Genomic DNA, 17,876 nt, shown 5'->3' with positions numbered 1-17,876 from the left:
GTGGTTAGAGGATATTGTGATGTCATAGCACTAGGTGTAAGGAATTCCAAGCTAGTAGAATCAAACAAATAAATCATCCTCGCTTGAAGTTTCCATGTCCTGTATCTGTTAATGTAAGTCAAATTTACTAGATGCCCATCAGCATCCAAGATTCATTTTTAAATTTAAATGTTAAATTTAGACATACAACACAATAACAGGCCCTTCTGGCCCACGAGTCTGAACTGCCCAACAACCTCTGTAATTTTTTTTGAATGGTGGGTGGAAACCAGAGCACCCAGAAGAAACCCATATCGACACGGAGAGAACATACAGACTCCTTACAGACAGTGCCAGATTCAAACCCAGGTCGCTGGTGCTGTAACGGCATTGCGCTAAGCCAACCGTGCTGCCCTTTAGGATAAATTGCTATTTGCAACAAGAATTAGAAAAGGTAAAACAGGGAACACATTTTACCTTCATGAGTCCTATGTCAAGGACTCTGTGTCCAAAAATGGACAATGGTAAACAAAAATGAGTAAATAGACTCAATATTCAATTGGCTATTTAGCAGTTCACAACTGTAAAAGTCATACTTAAAGATGAACCAGATGATCTCAGTTGCAGATTTCATGCAACAAGGGTATAAGAATGTGGATCATGGAACAAGCTGAGAGCAGAAGTTCATGTGCAACAGAGGATAAATTATTATGATAGCATTTGTCAGGAATTGAAAGGTTTCGGCATGTAAATCGAGTCGTGAAACCCTAAAAAAAAATTCTCAAAAATGCGGGGGTCGACTTCTATGCTGGATATACTTTATGAGACCTTAAATTCAAAAAATAAAAGCCAGATTGATGTCGATTTGGCGTACAAATTGATGCAGGAAGAACCTCCCCACCACTGGCGCTGCCATAACTACTCCTACCTGGGACCCTGACGTCACAATCACCACTCCTGCCAGGTAGGCCGAGGTGTCTGCTACCTCCGGGAGCACTATGTCGCCGCTCCAGCTCCATGGGCTGTCGCTGCTCCTGCCCGGTAGGCCTAGATTTTCTTTTTACTTACTTAATTTACAGCTTTGTTACTTGTGATTGGAGTGTTTCAAAAAAATTTGGGGATGCTCCTGAGAGGCCTGGACAGCACGAAAAATGGGGGTCGACTTGAATGCTGGATATAACATAAAGCCATTAAAATTAGGCTAAAATAAAGGGAGTCGACCTATCTGCCAGTAGATTTATAAGCTAAAATATATGGTAATTCAAGGGCAAGCTAGATTTTGCACAACATTGTGGGCACTTACTATCTCCACAGAATGGGGCTGCACAGTTAGCATAGAGGTTAGCATAATGCTGTAACAGCACCAGCATTTGGGACCAGGGTTCAAATCCCATGCTGTGTGTAAGGAGATTGCACGTTCTCCCCGTGTCTGCATGGGTTACCCCTGGGGTTCTGGTTTCCTCCCACCATTCGAAACATGAGGGTTATAGGTTAATTGGGTGTAATTCAGTAGCACGGGCTCGTGTTGTATGTTGAAATTTAAATTTTAAAAATTTATAAATACTTTCTTTACAGAGGGAAATCAGATGTTGAGAGAAATTCCACACTCTTATATTTTAAATAGGTTCAAAACACACCATCAATATCCAGCAAATCCATCAGTAATTGCATCGTCCTCATCCAGGTATATGGTGTAGCTGCCAGATTTCCTTGCTATTGACTTTGGATAAACTGAAGATCATTATTTCAGAATCAGAATTTATTCTCATGACAAAGGCACAAAATTCATTGTTTTCCTGCAGTATCACAAGGCAAACATTCATATAAACCACCTTACACAAATAAATAAAATTAGTGCATGAAAAGTCAAAGTAAAGGCTTTGCCTTTGGTTCATTGGTCATTCAGGAATCTGATGGCAGTGGGGAAGAAGCTGTCCTTGGGCTGTTGAGTGCTCGTCTTCAGGCTCCTGTACCTTTTTCCTGATGGTAGCAGAGTGGAGAGGGCATGGGCAGGGTGGTGTGGGGGGGTCCTTGAGGATAGAGGCTGCTTTCTTAAGTCACTGCCTCTCGTAGATGTCCTCGATGGAGTGAAGTCTGGTGCCCATGATGTCACAGGCCGAGTTTACAACCCTCTGGAGCTTTTTCTTGTCCTGAGCGTTAGCACCTCCGTACCAGATACTGATGCAACCAGCCAGAATTCTCTCCACGGTACATTTGTGAAGGTTTTCCAAAAGACTTCGGTGACATATTGAATCTCCTCAAACACTTCACAAAGTAGAGACGCTGGCGAGCCTTCTTCGTGATTGCTTACTGAAGCAATCGTTTACTTTTGAAGGTTACTGGGCCATAATTTATTGCGAGTAGACCGTACCAGGATTCTTATGGTATTTGATGTTCACCAGAAGATACATTGCATTCAACTTTATGTTAAGTTAGTCTAATCCTCCTTTTTAATGTCTCCCATCCATCACCCCAAGACACTGTGTTTCTTTTTTTTTCATCCTTCCTTCCTTTTAATTAGATTTCTACCCTAATGCTAAATACATTAAAAAAAAATTAATTGTATGTAATAGAATACAACTATGTACCTTTAACAAATGACAGAGAACATTGAATGGAAGCCCTAAACACAAGCACAGTATTAACTTCTTTTAAAGAACTTGTTGAAGCTTGTCCCTCTCAACCTGAATATCGGCACAAGTGACTCTTCACACCAGATTTGTTTTAAAATACGGGAATGATTAACGAAACATCAACGAGGCGTAAATCACGGAAATAAAAAAAAGAACAACAGATGCTGGAAAACTAAAATAAAATCAGAGACCGCTGTAAATACTCAGCAGATCAAGGCACATCTGTGGGAAAAGAAAGTTAACGTTCATCAAAATCTCGAATCGAAACCTTAACTCTGCCCTTCTTCCCACAGAAATGATGGAATGTGGAACATTAAAAACGATTACGTTATTCCTAGATCAATGTTAATCATGTGCCCATGCAGACACAAAGCAGACTGTAAATTATGGGGAATGACAAATGCAAAAGAAGAGAGCGAATGGATCTCAGCCCCACCTACTCAGTTACCACAGAAACCAGGTGGAATAGGATTGTGAACATTAGCCAATAAACTCTGAAAATGGGTCAAAGTAGAGATAACATTTACACCTTTTAGACATTATTTACATCTAGGAACAGGAAGATTTTTTGGGGGAGGGGGTAGGTTTTACAATTGGTCTTTTAATAACTTAACAGGATAAACAAAAAAAACCATCTTCGCAGCAGCAATAAAAATGCCAGTTAGAGGGGTGTGACTTCCTGGGATTTATAGTAAAGCTCAATAAAGTACCATGTGATAATTATAATGTACTGCTGTAAACACACTGAATCAGCTCTGCTCAAAGTTCAAGATCTAAATAGCAAAATTAAACTGGCTTTCAAACATTTTGTAACATTTTAAATACTGATATGTGTTTTGAAAATAACGCCTGGTGTAAATGAAGGGAAAAGATTAATGTTCCCATTTATGCCTGTACACACATAATACCAATGACCCATGCAAAGTGGCTGATCACTGAGATGATACCTTGGGAACTGGGAATTTTGAAGTCAAATTGGCAATTATTCTGATACTTAAATAATTGAACATAACAATTCTGTTGATAATGATTGCATATTGCTTACTGGTTGATTAATTGAACAATTATTAAAGCGTTAAGTGAAAAACTGAAAGAATATGCTTGTCCCCCTCTGCTCCATGCACTGAGATTGGTTGCCACCTGTGCAACATGAGCAGGCTTTTTTTTTCCAAGTTTCAGCCTGTGGTTTGTGCCCGATCTTCTTTTGTCTTACAAAGTGTTCAGGGGCTCTGAGACAAGGGGGGGAAAAGATGTTAGTATCGATGACACAAAAAATGTCCACAGATTAAATTAAAATATTTTAGATGCAAGTGTTCATATTGTTACTAGTGAAAATTAAAATAACTTCAGTCTGCAAAAAGTTAAACCTTTTTTTAGGGCTAAATGGTACAGCATGAATGATTAAAAATGTGATCTTACACAGATGTATTTTTTTAAAAATGTTATTTCTGTGATTCCATAAGTTTCCAGTTAGATTCCATGGAGTCAAATCCATATTGAATTCTGGAAAAAATGGCCATTTGTAAGTGAGGATTATAATTACCTGTATTATCTGCAATTTATTTCCTGTTCAACAGTGGGTGATCCCTCTGCTGAGGTCATCTCAGGCTTCAATCTTAACCCAGGCTTCCTGTATGTCATTAAATGAAAACGGTGAACTCATGAACCACAAAGGGGTTTAAAAAAAATGTTTGTACTTGTGCTTTGATATGGGTTGCAGAGGGATAAAGGATTAACATCAGCTCCATTTTAGGATTGAGCCCTGATGTGGATGTTAGGTTCATTCAGGATTTGCAGAGGTGGGTTCACCACTGGCTGCTCACCTAATAGGTGCCAATACTATTTTCTGCAGAGGTGAAAGGCTGTGCCGTGAATTTAACAGTGTGGGTTGCATGCTGGGGGAAGGGCAGGCATAAATCTGCAGAGGAATTGTGACCAAATAGCAATGTGCAATTTCAGAACCATAGAGCATCAGAGCAGAGAAATAGGGTCTTTAGTCTATTTCGGCCTAGTCCCGCTGCCCTGCACTCAGTCCATGGCCCTTCATACCCTTCCCATCCATGTACCTGTCCAAATTCAGCCCATTTTTCCATCTGGTCCAGATGGCTCTGTAAGCCTTGACAAACTTCCTCACTGTCCACAACACCTCCTATCTGTGTCATCTGCAAACTTGCTGATCCAATTTACCACATTATCATCCAGATCATTGATATAGAGGACAAACCACAATGGTCCCAGCACCGATTCCTGAGGCACACCACTAGTCACAGGCCTCCAGTCTGAGAAACAAACATCCACCACTACTCTCTGGTTTCTCCTGCATTGCCAATGTAAAATCCAGTTCACTACCTCAGCATAAATACGTAGTGTTTGAACCTTCCTGATTAACCTCCTATGTGGGACATTGTCAATAGGCCTTACTGAAGTAGACAACATCCACAGCCTTTCCTTTGTCAACTTTCCTGGTAATCTCCTGGAAAAGCTCTATCAGAGATGTTTAAAAAAATGACCTAACATCCACAAACCACGACTCTTGATGGCAAAACATATCATCCTGATTCAACAGATGAAGCCATTGTTCACCCAGCCGAGGAGTGCAGATCCGTCTCAAGAGAAAGTATTGCTGAGAATACTGATCATAGCATGTGTGGGGACAGATGCGTGAGGTGATTTTGCACATCAAAGAAATTTGTCGGGTGTTCCTCCACTATCTCTAGATCAAGGTGAGTAAAGTATGCCCAGTGCAGAGTTCTACTTAATCTGTTGCAAGCTGTCTGCAACTGTGCAGAATTACACATCATCCTCATTGAATATGCATACTGTTAGGTCTGCTTTGTTCATGAATGAGTGAGACAAACACCAGACTGAGTCGAAATCAGGGTTCTTTGTTCTTTATTACCGGATTGTAACACTTGCAACTAACAATGTTAGTCGGAGAATGCATTCTGCCGTTATCAGCAAAATGATGATTTTTTATACCCTTGGATACGTGCTTAGAACATCATCATATCATTACTTGTCCAATGACTAAAACTGTTGCTATCCTTTCCCTGCTAGCTTCCTGCCTCTCAATCCATCAATGTCTCTCTTATCTTGTAAGTACAAGGATGCATTCACATCTTGTTACAGCCCTGCACAGGGTAACTCCTTACACATTCCCATCTCATGATGTTTTACCTAACAGGAGTACAAGGACACCTCCCCTTCTTGTTACAGCCCTGCACAGGGTAACTCCTTACACATTCCCATCTCATGATGTTTTACCTTACAATACCCACAATGCAAGGGTGGCTGCAAATAGTTCTTGTAATTTTTTTGATATACTCTATCTTAAGTCACTGTTGCTGAATAGACAATCTTTCAAGTAGCCTAGCTGTGTGTTGCAGGTTCACTGATGGGCACTTAGATGTCACTTGACGTACTCTTTAAACTTTCAGTAGTTTAAAACAACCAACTGAAAAACCTCACAAAGATAAGCGTATACAGAGCCGTTGTCATACCCACACTCCTGTTCGGCTCCGAATCATGGGTCCTCTACCGGCATCACCTACGGCTCCTAGAACGCTTCCACCAGCGTTGTCTCCGCTCCATCCTCAACATTCATTGGAGCGCTTTCATCCCTAACGTCGAAGTACTCGAGATGGCAGAGGTCGACAGCATCGAGTCCACGCTTATGAAGATCCAGCTGCGCTGGATGGGTCACGTCTCCAGAATGGAGGACCATCGCCTTCCCAAGATCGTATTATATGGCGAGCTCTCCACTGGCCACCGTGACAGAGGTGCACCAAAGAAAAGGTACAAGGACTGCCTAAAGAAATCTCTTGGTGCCTGCCACATTGACCACTGCCAGTGGGCTGATAACGCCTCAAACCGTGCATCTTGGCGCCTCGCAGTTCGGCAGGCAGCAACCTCCTTTGAAGAAGACCGCAGAGCCCACCTCACTGACAAAAGACAAAGGAGGAAAAACCCAACACCCAACCCCAACCAACCAATTTACCCCTGCAACCGTGTCTGCCTGTCCCGCATCGGACTTGTCAGCCACAAACGAGCCTGCAGCTGACGTGGACTTTTTACCCCCTCCATAAATCTTCGTCCGCGAAGCCAAGCCAAAGAAAGAAGAGTTTAACTCCTACATGCAGTGTAAGGCAGATTGAAGTATAGTGGGAGTGAGTTTACACACCGCAGCCTGCACATACAAAACATGCACACTCACGCACTTAGAGTGAAAGTTATGATTTTCATTATATTTGTGAGTTCATTTACACATATATTCTGGCTGGAAGTGGGGAGAATTGGTAGATCGTAATCAGCTTTCAGTTGTGATTTTATCAGTGATGCTGCCTTTGAGCTTGATGACGCTCTGAGCCACTCTCAAGTGAATATATATTCAGCAGAAGGAAGGACGTGGAAAGCACCGGAGGACTTCGTCGGCCTAGGGATTCTGCACAAAGGTGTGTCTTCGGGATGAGAGTGCACTAATAGGCATCTCTCCTTTGAAAGACTCTTGAATGGGAGAACAGACAAGAGAGCGGGACAAGTTGCTGGAAGAGAGAGTAGGAGGAGAAGCAGGAGACCGAGAGCAAGGCTCATCTACTCAAGGTGTCATTTGAAGCTTCCCTGGGTATAAGGCAGTTTAATTCTATCAGGAACCTGCCACAGGTTAAACTCACAACTGCAATTACATGACAATGTCAGGGATGGCATTAACAATGGCTGTCAAGGTAACTGTAACAATTAGTTTTTGTACATCTTGTTCCTGTCAGGTTGGAACTGGTGATATTAACAACATCTTGCAGAAAATGTCAAACAAGAAAACTCACTTGGAAGGGTCTCATTGTCTATTCTGAAAGAGCCAACAGCATTTCATCGTCTTTGCGAGAGACCCTCAGGTAGAGAGACATCAGGCAGTTTTGCAATGTTGGACTATCTTGTCTGAGAGATGCCGTGGCCAGCACGTTCATTGCTTCATGGCTTGTCAAGCACACTGGCACGAAGAGGACTTCAGTTCCCTCAATATCCACCTGGTGCATAAACTCGCAGTTTGATGGCTGCAGCTGTAAGTCTTTCGTCTGTGGCAGTTCACTCTGACAGCTCGATTTGACTCACAATGACTATCTAAAAGCTGAGAGGCAGGGATCATGTGCCCTTAACATTGCTGCCATCTCCAGTGTGCACCCCAAATACATCTGGGCACCTTACTTGCAATGAAAACCAAATTGCCACACTAAGTATGGATGACAGGAATGCCAAAACAAGAACAAAAGGAGGAAATCAATGGGTTAGGCAATATCCATGGAGGAAAATGGACATTTGCTGTTTTAAGTTGAAACCTTGCTTCCAGGATAGCTGGGACCCCTTAGATATGGGGCTTTGAGATAATTGTCCCCGACTTGTTTTTAAAAAATTGGCTTCACAAGGATATAGCCATATCCACCAGTTCGACAGTAAACAGTTGAGGAGAAAACACAGGCAGGAATGATGTAGGTTGGCAATAGGATGAAGTCCTGCAGAATAAATTTAGGGAGTTAGGAAAGAAACTTAGAAGCGAGACCTTGAAGAAAGGACATCCAGGATCACTTGCAAGTGAGATTGGGAACAGAAACGTAGACCAGATGAATGAATGGGTGAAGAGGTGATGCAGGAGACCAAGATTCAAGTCAAGTCAAGTTTATTGTCTTCTGATTGCTCAAGTGTAATGCAACAAATTGGTGTTCTCCAGTCCTTGGTGCAAAACATAGACACACAACCAGATATAAGGCACATACAGACAAACAACACATATGCAGGACATACATCCATATATACAGGGGTAGTTTGGTGGTTAGCGCCATGCTGTTGCAGTGCCAGCGATAGGGACGGGGTTTGAATCCTGCGCCATCTGTAAGGAGTTCGTACATTTTTCCAGGACCTGCGTGGGTTTCCTCCAGGTGCTCCAGATTCTTCCCACCATTCAAAATGTACTGGTGGTTGTAGGTTAATGGTGTGGGGGGGGGGGGGGGGGTTGGTAATTGGGTGGCATGGCTCGTGATCCAAAAAGGCCTTTACCATGTTGTATCTCTAAACTTTATAAATAAATAAATAAATAGATAGATGTTGCTTCATGAATATGAGGGTCTCGGCTGGTTAGTGAGAGCAGTTCCTTTGGTCGTTCAGCATTCTCACTATCTGTGGGAAGCAGCTATTCCTCATCCCGGTGGTGCTGGCTCTGATACCCCTGTATTTCTTTCCCATTGGGAATAGTTTAAATATGCTGTGTGCCGGTGGTAGGGGTCCTCAATAATTTTACGTGGTCTTCAGACAACAATACTGGTAGTTCATGTTGATGGAGTGGAGGTAAAATCCGGAGATCCTCTCTGCCACACCTATGGTCCTGTGGATTGACCTCCAGTCCATTTCTCTGCAGCAACCATGCCACATGGTGATGCAGCTGGCCAGGATGCTCTCGATAAAGCTCCCGTAGAAGGTTGACAAAATGGTGGCCGGTAGTCTTGCTCACTTCAATCTTCTCAGGAAGCGTCGTCACCATTTCACCTTGATGACAAACGAGGAGATGCATATGTGTTCACGATAGATCATGAGTTAAATGAACTCAGGTTTTTGGATCACTTCTGGAGCAGAAAGTGTAGGTTGCACCTGGACTGGAGAGGGCCAATATTTTGTTAGGGAGATTTACTGATAGCACTCAGGATGGTTAAACATGATTGGCTGGGGCAGAGATGATGCAGATCAGAAGTTGTGTGCTCACACTGTACTCAAAGTGAACATGTTTAATAGATGGGACATCAAATAAATACTGATAAGTTGTAAAATTAATTAGGATTTAATATCCATCTAGAGATTCCCTTATTGCTACAAGTTTTTCTCTTCTGTTTTATGGAATATAAAGACTTTCTAAAAATCTTGCCAAGCCATAACTTACATGTGAAATTATTTAAAAACAAACCCTCATTAAAAGTAAGTAAAGGTAGAGTTTCCAGAGAGCAGTGGATAAAAGGGTTAGTGCTGTGTCCGTTTTGTAGAGAACTGGATGAGCATTTTATCTGATTGAATGATCAGAGTTGGTAGGGAGAAGAGTATGTGGAATGTAATGCTGCTTATCATGTTGAGGTGGGCAGCTGATGTATAATTTTTAACATAGGAAATATGACTCGATCAATATTTTGGAATATTACTTCAAATCTGAATCTGAAGACTAATAGAATGAAAGGATCATTGTTTGACAACCAAAAGTCTCTACACTAATAAAAATATTTAAAATATCAAAAGTAGAACCAAAAGAAATATGAAATTTGACATAGAAAATGAAAATGCTGGAAATGCTCACCAAATCGGGAAGCTTCTGTGGATGAAGAAGAAGTGTTACTGCTTCCGTTAACAAAGAGAGACTGAAAATGGTCAATGTTTTGGGTCAGGACCCCCTTTCTCTCCTCACTCAACATTATTTCTCTCCATGGATGCTCCCTGACCCATTGGCTCCTTCCATCTTCTCTTTGTTCACTCAGGAGTCGAGCACCTGGAGTTCGATTGTTTCTCAGGCAAGGCTTCGGCCTATGATCCTTCAACAGAAAGAAGAAAGAGAGAAAAAAACAAGCTGTTCTAGTTCACTGAAGAAGGGGGGGTGGGGATAGAAAATGTTCCACCTGCTCACCTGCCCCACCTTCCCTACTACCTAAACCAACTCATTTCCCGTTGCCTTCTTCAATTGCAGTGTCCATACTGGATCAGCAGATTCATCTGCCCAGCATTTTTAATTTTGCAACCATAAATTCAAATTTGTAGAATCTGGTTGTAAAAACCATCCACCATCTGCAATCCATGGCTTCACGTGACCCTGATTGGAAGGCTAGATAGGTACAACACCTTGCCCAGGAGGATCATCAAACAGAAGGAGCGCCTTACACCTCCTTTGAACAATTGCACAGCACCGACACCTTTTCTTTATGACAGGCTTAATCATAACTATTCTGTACAAATGATTAAGATTTTAAAATGAGTCAACATTTAACATGGTAATTATAAATTTGTTACAGTAAAGGGTTGAATTCATGTATGCATATTGAAGATGAAGGAAAAAAGCTAGCTCGTATAAACTGATTTATAGCAGTACAAATAATTTATTAGTTTTGCATGGAGAAATTTCAATAGGGTTTAGCAGCTATTTTCTTATTTCAAGATAGACATGAAAATATCCTGCATTCAGCTTTCATAAAACTATACATCAACTATCAACGTTTCTTTCCCAACATCATAAGCCATTCGATTCCAGAAGTTATTTCTTTATGTAATCCTGTCAGGCTATGAACGTGTGGAGTTGGTGAACTGGACAGAGGGAAATTGCTCCAGTTAATGCAGTGACTAAGAAACATTGCTACACAGTATCAAGGATTTATGATCTCCCTGCATGCCTTAAGCTGATCTTGAGGTTGTCTGCTTCAGAGAATGCTCAGATATTCATTGCCAACAGATCAAATTAAGAAGGAGAAAAGCACTTTAACATTTCAGCGTTGGGCACCAAATGTAGCTGTCTAAGAGTAGATGATGGAAGCTATTGGAGCTGCTTCATTCCACATTTTTTGATCAGAACTAATTACATAGAACTAATGACATATAACATATAACATAGAACATAAAAAGGTACAACACAGGGACAACACCTCATATACCATCTGGGCATTAATATCAACATGCAGCTCAAATTCTCCCTGTACATGGATCACATGCTGAACATACTGAATGTGCTATGTTCTATGTAACTAGCCCACACCTTTACCTATGTCTCTACAAGCTCTGCCTCTCTCTCTTCCCTTTTCCCTCTGTCCCCTGTCTCTGCTTCCACAGAACCCCAAACAACCCCACTATCCCCTGCCGATTCTCACCTTTCCCCTCTCCTGTGCCCCATCCATATCCAAGTAACACCTTTTGTCTGTTGGTTTGTACTCCTCCCTTTGCCCATTCTTCCCTCCCCCACCTTTACATTCAGGCTCCTCCCTGGTTTTTGCCTCATAACCTTGAAGGAGGGCTCGGGTCTGAAAATGTTGTTTTTTTATATCTTTACCTCCCATATGGACACTGCAAGCGAGATCTGCTGAGTTCCTCCAACATTTTTGTGTTTTTACTATAATCATGACGTCTGCATGCTTTCGCGCTTGACAGGAACAGGCTCTTCAGCCAACTTGTCTGTGCCGAACATGATGTCTAAATCAAACTAAAACTCTGTTGCTTGGACTTGATAGATATCTGTCCATCCCTTTCATGTGTCTGTCTGGAGGCTTCTTAAATCCATCACTATTCCTGGCAGCTCATTCCTGACACCCACTCGCTGTGTAAAATATTTCCCCCACCTCCCCCACATCTCCCTTAAACTTCCTTTCCCTTAAACTTTCTTCCCCTTACCTTAAATGCAAGTCCTCTCATGTGTGAAACTTTTTCCCTTGGTCAAAAATTCTGACAGTCCACCATATGCACCCTCTTTCAAGTTGTCCTTTGTGCATCCAAAAAAAAAGCAATTCCTGCCCACTGTTTATGTGGGCACAGTGACTATCAATGAGGACCCCTTCCACGTATAGCATCTTTCAGTTGCTCCCGTTGGGAAAGGGATGCAGGAGCTTGAACCACCAGGCTGAGGAACAGCTTCTTCCCATAGGCAGTGAGAATGTTGAACAACCAAAGGAACCACTCACACGAACCATCTCAAGTTTATGACACAATAATCTATTTATTTATTTCTATGAATACTTGTCCTGTATAGGTATTGTTTGTTAGTGAATTAGGCCTTGTTGTGTGTCTTCATGTTTTACACCAAGATCTGGAGAACGCTCTTTCGTTGGGTTGTTCTTGTGTGATCAGATGGCAATAAACCTGACTTGACTTGACAACTAATGTAGATCTATAAGAATGTAAACAAGAAGGTCAAATGCTCCTTTCAGCCCACAAAATCATTTCTGTTCGTAGATCCTAGAAACTCTAATTAAATGCTGCCAGATCCTCAGAGGTACCCATGTGAAACACGAGAACCCAAACCTGCTCATCTAATGATTATAAATCATCTCAGTCTCACTAGCACATGCGCAACCTCATTCATTAACTCATTCATTCTTTCACCATTATTCTCATTCCTAAATATTTTAATCACATGAACTACCTCAGCATCAGCTGCTTTAGCTGCCAGTTTGTTTAGAATTAAGGAAATCAAAACTCAGGTGGTTTCAATTCAGACATAATGGTAAGAATCGTGAGATGAAATTATTGATATTTTCTCCAATGTTTCTTTGATGTAACTTATTCTAATAAAAAACAAGATGCAAGATTCAAGATTCCTTTATTGTCAAGTAATATTACATGCCTTTAATCTACCGTGAGGCAAACAGATTTGCCATCGATAGAAATTGCTGGGCACCTCTTACAGGCAGAGAAAGAGAAGCAAAAGAGAGGGGTGTCCCCCCCCCCCCCCCCAGAGTCACCGAGTAACCGTGGATTTGCTTCCAACACTCCCACAACCTCAGCAGCCACACCGACTCCAATTCAAACAATCGAGCTCCAGATCTGAATCTCCGGCACGATTTAAGAACCCTTCAGTGCCCTTGGCACACTCTTGCATCTCAGTTCTGATACCTGGTACCCCTTCAGCCAATCTCAAGCCAATCCAGCAGTCCGTGGCCTGGTGTGCATCCAGAAACTGTCAATGGTTTACCTCTTTTCAGCCATGCATACAAACTTAGAGTCCTTCTTTCAATGATCTCATATCTTTGCTCAATGTAGACCTATTAAAGCTCTCTCTTCTGGGTAATATATTGGAAAATGAAAGAGAAAAGTATCCAGGTTTGTTACACTTCTCGAAGTGAGCATGCACCAGCTTGCTTGGGAACGCGAAAGCATTTTTTGCCCTGTCACTGATTTTGTTCTCCTGTTATGGGCTTCTTCTCACTTTCCCAATGCTACCTATTGCATGGGCTACAAGGGCATTGCAGAGGTGTCAAAAACTAAAGGCCCACAAGAGAGAGGGCATGGGTTTGAGGTCAGGGATAAGTTTAAAAGGGACTTGAGAAAGAACTTTTTTCACCAGAATATAGTACAGATGAGAATTTGATAACTGGCATGGACTTGTTGGACCAAATGGCTTGTTTCTGTATTGTACAACTGTAGAACTATTGTTTCATTTATCAAATTTCTTGCAGTGCCATGGCTATTTTCTATTCCCAAATATCCTACTACACATTGATAGTTACTCATTTCTCTACATTTATACAAGCTTTTTTTTTTAACCATTCATCACTCCAACTTGCAAAGCCTGTTGATTTTCCCCATTCTACTTGATTAATGATTTTACACCTATTTACTTAATCTATCCAAATCCCTTTGTATTTCAATTCTCATTGATACACCTGACTATGAATTGGTACAAGCACATTCAATCGTTTTGCCACTCCCCCCCACCCCCCTCCCCCCCCACCAAGAAACAAGTTCTAGCTCATCCCTTCTTACTACTTCGCTGCCATAGAAATAGAGAACCTGCTTAGTTGTTGTATCGGGAAAGTTTCTTCTACGAGAGGACGCTGAAGATCACCAAGATTGGGGAAATTGTAGAAAAGCGAGTGAGGAAATGATGGTTGAAAGTACAGCAGATTTCCAAGGATTTCCAAGGACTCAGGAAGGGATAATTATGGAGAAGGGAGCAGGTTGGCTAAGTGATTTGGATAAACCCTGCCTGTATCCACTGATCAGTGGTGAAAAGGGACATCTGTTGGATGTGGCATTGCCACCTCCCTTCTGTTGTTGCTACTGTTTCACAAATCTTGGGAAGTCTGACCTGTATGTATAAAATTCAAGGCATAAAGGCATTCTTAATCTTTTGGGAGGACATTATTTGCTTTTGTAACTGCCTGCCTGCCTGTACTAATCAAGGTCTGTCTGTGGCACGCTAGTTTCAGATACCCAATCATGCCCTTGTTAAATCCAGACTAGACCACATTGGAACAAGTAAAACACGTGGGTTTGCAGACTCCATGGTTGAAGTAAAAACACAATCCTGGAGAAACTCAGTAGGTCAAACAGTGCATTTCACCGAGAAAAGATAAAGATACATAACCAATGTTTCGGGCTTGAGCCCTTCATCAAAGTATGACAAATTCAGGGTAGCCATCCGAACAAAACAGTTGGCGGGGAGGACATGGGGAGGAGCACAGTCCCAAAGGCAGGAAGTAATAGACAGATAAGGGAGGGAGACCACAGCAGCATGCAGGCAGCGTGGCTGTGGAAGCGAGTCTGGGTGAGTACATGTCATACTGCAGTGGTTCCCAACCTTTTACTTTCCACTCACATACCATTTTAAGTATTCCCTATGCCATAAGTGTTCTGTAATTAGTAAGGGGTTGCTTAAGGTGGGATGTGAGTAGGAAGGGAAGGTTGAGAATCACTGCTCTAGACCCAATTGTTACTGAAATATTTTGCTTGAGAAAAATTGTCATTGGCCCATTTCCTTTGGAGTCATGAAACCGTGCACATAACGAGTCAATTTGGAATGATTTAAACAGTGACTTTCTAACTTTTTCTTTCCACCCACATACCACCTTAAGCGATCACTTTTTAATCACAGAGCACCTATGGCATAGGGAATACTTAAAGTGGTATGTGAGTGGAAAGAAAATGGTTGGGAACCACTGTCATAAAGTGTGAGAGCTGCAGGGATTACAAATGGAGAGCAGTGAGGGACAGTCCCACAGAATTGCCTTCAGAGAGCAAAGGAGAACCTCTTCAGAATGTGTTGTACTTCTGCCTACTGCAAAAGTCAGTGAAATCTCTTCGAGGAATGTCTACACTGAAGACGTCTCCTTTGCTCTGTGGGATTCTCTCTCACTGCTGTAATCCATGCAGCTCTCAAGCTCTACGACCATGCACCCTGCACCCCACCCTAACTTGTACAACTCAGATGCCAGCACTACCTGTCCTACATTTAACAAGGGCATGCTTGGGTATCTGAAACTAGCGTGCCACAGACAGACCTTGATTAGTACAGGCAGGCAGTTTCATTTCCACAGCCATATTGCGGTCTTACTGGTGTTCCCTCCCTCCCTTATTTACATATTACCTCCTGCTTCCCCACCACCCCCCATCATTTTGTACGGGCGCCTGCCTACATTTTATAAAACCTTGATGAAGGGCTCAAGCTCGAAACATTGGTTATATATCTTTATCTTTGCTCTATAATAAAGTACTGTACACTGTTTGACCAGCTGAGTTTCTCCAACATTGTGTTTTTACATTGGAACAAGATTTGGACCACTTACCCCAATCAATTCTCCACCCTGCACCCACCCTAACTCGTACAACTCAGATGCCAGCATTACCTGTCCTACAGAATATTCAGTCTCTCTGTGGTAACCACCAGAAGGGTAGTAAGCCAGAGATAGGGCCATTCAGCCAAGCTTAAATCCAGTCCTCACCCGACTCCTTTGCAAGTGAATTTTATGGCAGGAGTAACTGACTCATGACTGGAAACAGGAAACCTGACTGCTTATTGTTTTCCATTTACAGGGGGTGTGGAGGAGGGACAGGACAGGGATTCTGACCAGCTGTGGCAGTCTAACTATTGTTCTGTGTGAGAGCAGCTGACAATACAGACCAAGAAACTGAAGTGGGGGATTTCTCGTCTGAATGAATCTGTACTATACTACACAATACTACACTATGCATTCCTCAATTGAGCCATCTGAGTATTCAACCTTCATGCAGCACAAAGAAGAAAAACATTAATCAAACCTGAATTGATTAATGATTCCATATGTGGAAAATTAAAAGTTAATTAAGGTATTTGTTTGAACTCCAATACTGTACGTTAAAGAAACCTCCCTCGTGACAACAGTATTCATTGTGAATTCGACTCTTTTCTGCATCATGGAGTCTTAGAAGATTTTTACATGGTAGGCAGGCATTTGTCCCCTTCTGATTGCGCTGCCAAAAGTTGATTGCAAATTAATCCCAATTCCCAGATCTATATCATGTTTAACTGGTAATCCAGAAACATCTTAAATAAATGAAGGGTTTCTACTTCCACCTTTCAGATGCTAAGGTACAGGCCCTCCTATGAACTGAGTGAATCCTTAATCCTCCTCTCATTCTTTTACCACTATCTTTACATCTATACTAAAAACTGAAATGCTTTGCCTTGAACTTGGAACAAAAAGCAAAAGGAAGTGGGATGCCAATATGAGGAAGACAAGGGAATATTACCATTATTTCCATGCCTGCAATATCCTGATTGTTCAGTTAAGTTTTATGGTTATTGTCACTGAGTTTTGTTACAAAGTAGTAAAAACTAAGGTGTTTATTCGATCATTAATAAAACACGACAGGAGCGAGAAAAGCTGTTTCCTTTGAAAAAAAAACACTGACAAGTTTGGCAGTCACCAAAGGGTGTATTAGTCAGAAAGCCAACATAAACACCACCCATAAGTTATAGACATTACCTCCATATGACTCAAGCAGTCTTAATTTTGTCCAACTATTCTTTCAACTCCGATGGTTTAAGAGCAACGCGGCAGGCTGATATATGACAAAAATGCTTTCAGATTAATTTAGTTTCAATTTAACAATTTTGCCCCACTTCCCTTTCAGATTGTTTTACGTGTTACTTGTTTTATTTTATGCCATAACTTTCAAAAGACAGGAGGTGTGTCAATGTCTGGATATCTGATTGGACCTTATGCATTTTATTAGCCAATCAAGCTGCAAGGAGTAAAAATGCAACTGTCTGATTGGACATTTCAAATTTAAAACCTGGTATGCTTCATTCAATAGAAAGGTTTAAATCGGTGTACGTTTCTGGCAAGGAAACTACAAAGTCCATAAAGGAAGTATATTTAGCATTGACAAATTAAAGTTGTTGATGTGTTGTCATCATAAATCACACAGTTATTATTTTAAAGCATGACAGGCACAACAGCTAAGACACTGTCATTCATTCTAAAAATACCTCGTCCATAATTATCACTCAAGAATGTGACTGCTGAGATATTGGGAGTTCATTTTATTTGCGCACAATCCCAGATTAGCACTTTTCGGCAGGAACTCAACAGGTTGTTCATCTGCCCTTATGATTTGGGTCCTGATAAAAGCCACAAGAATGGCTGGTGGCTCAACTGGCAGCTTGACTGTTGTCAGAATGTAGGGGAAGGAACACCCAGGACTAGTGGGGTGGGCATGCAGTTTCATGACATAATCACCTGTGCTGATGAAAGACGTGGGAAGAAGTATGGAAGTACAGTGGTG

General features: G+C 41.7%; 1 long non-coding RNA gene across 1 annotated transcript; it reads right to left on the bottom strand.

Moving 5' to 3' along the window:
• Nucleotides 1–1,720: 1,720 nt before the first annotated feature.
• LOC138751840 (uncharacterized) lies at nucleotides 1,721–17,228 on the bottom strand. Its single transcript, XR_011350227.1, has 4 exons — nucleotides 17,075–17,228; nucleotides 9,937–10,168; nucleotides 4,156–4,242; nucleotides 1,721–3,841 (listed from the first exon to the last, which is right to left on the bottom strand). It is a non-coding gene; the product is annotated as an uncharacterized lncRNA (long non-coding RNA).
• Between the last annotated feature and the right edge of the window lie 648 nt (nucleotides 17,229–17,876).

The sequence above is a fragment of the Narcine bancroftii genome, chromosome 1 (genome assembly GCF_036971445.1).
Source record: "Narcine bancroftii isolate sNarBan1 chromosome 1, sNarBan1.hap1, whole genome shotgun sequence".
Lineage (NCBI taxonomy): Eukaryota > Metazoa > Chordata > Chondrichthyes > Torpediniformes > Narcinidae > Narcine > Narcine bancroftii.
This window is presented reverse-complemented; position numbering and strand designations above follow the sequence as displayed.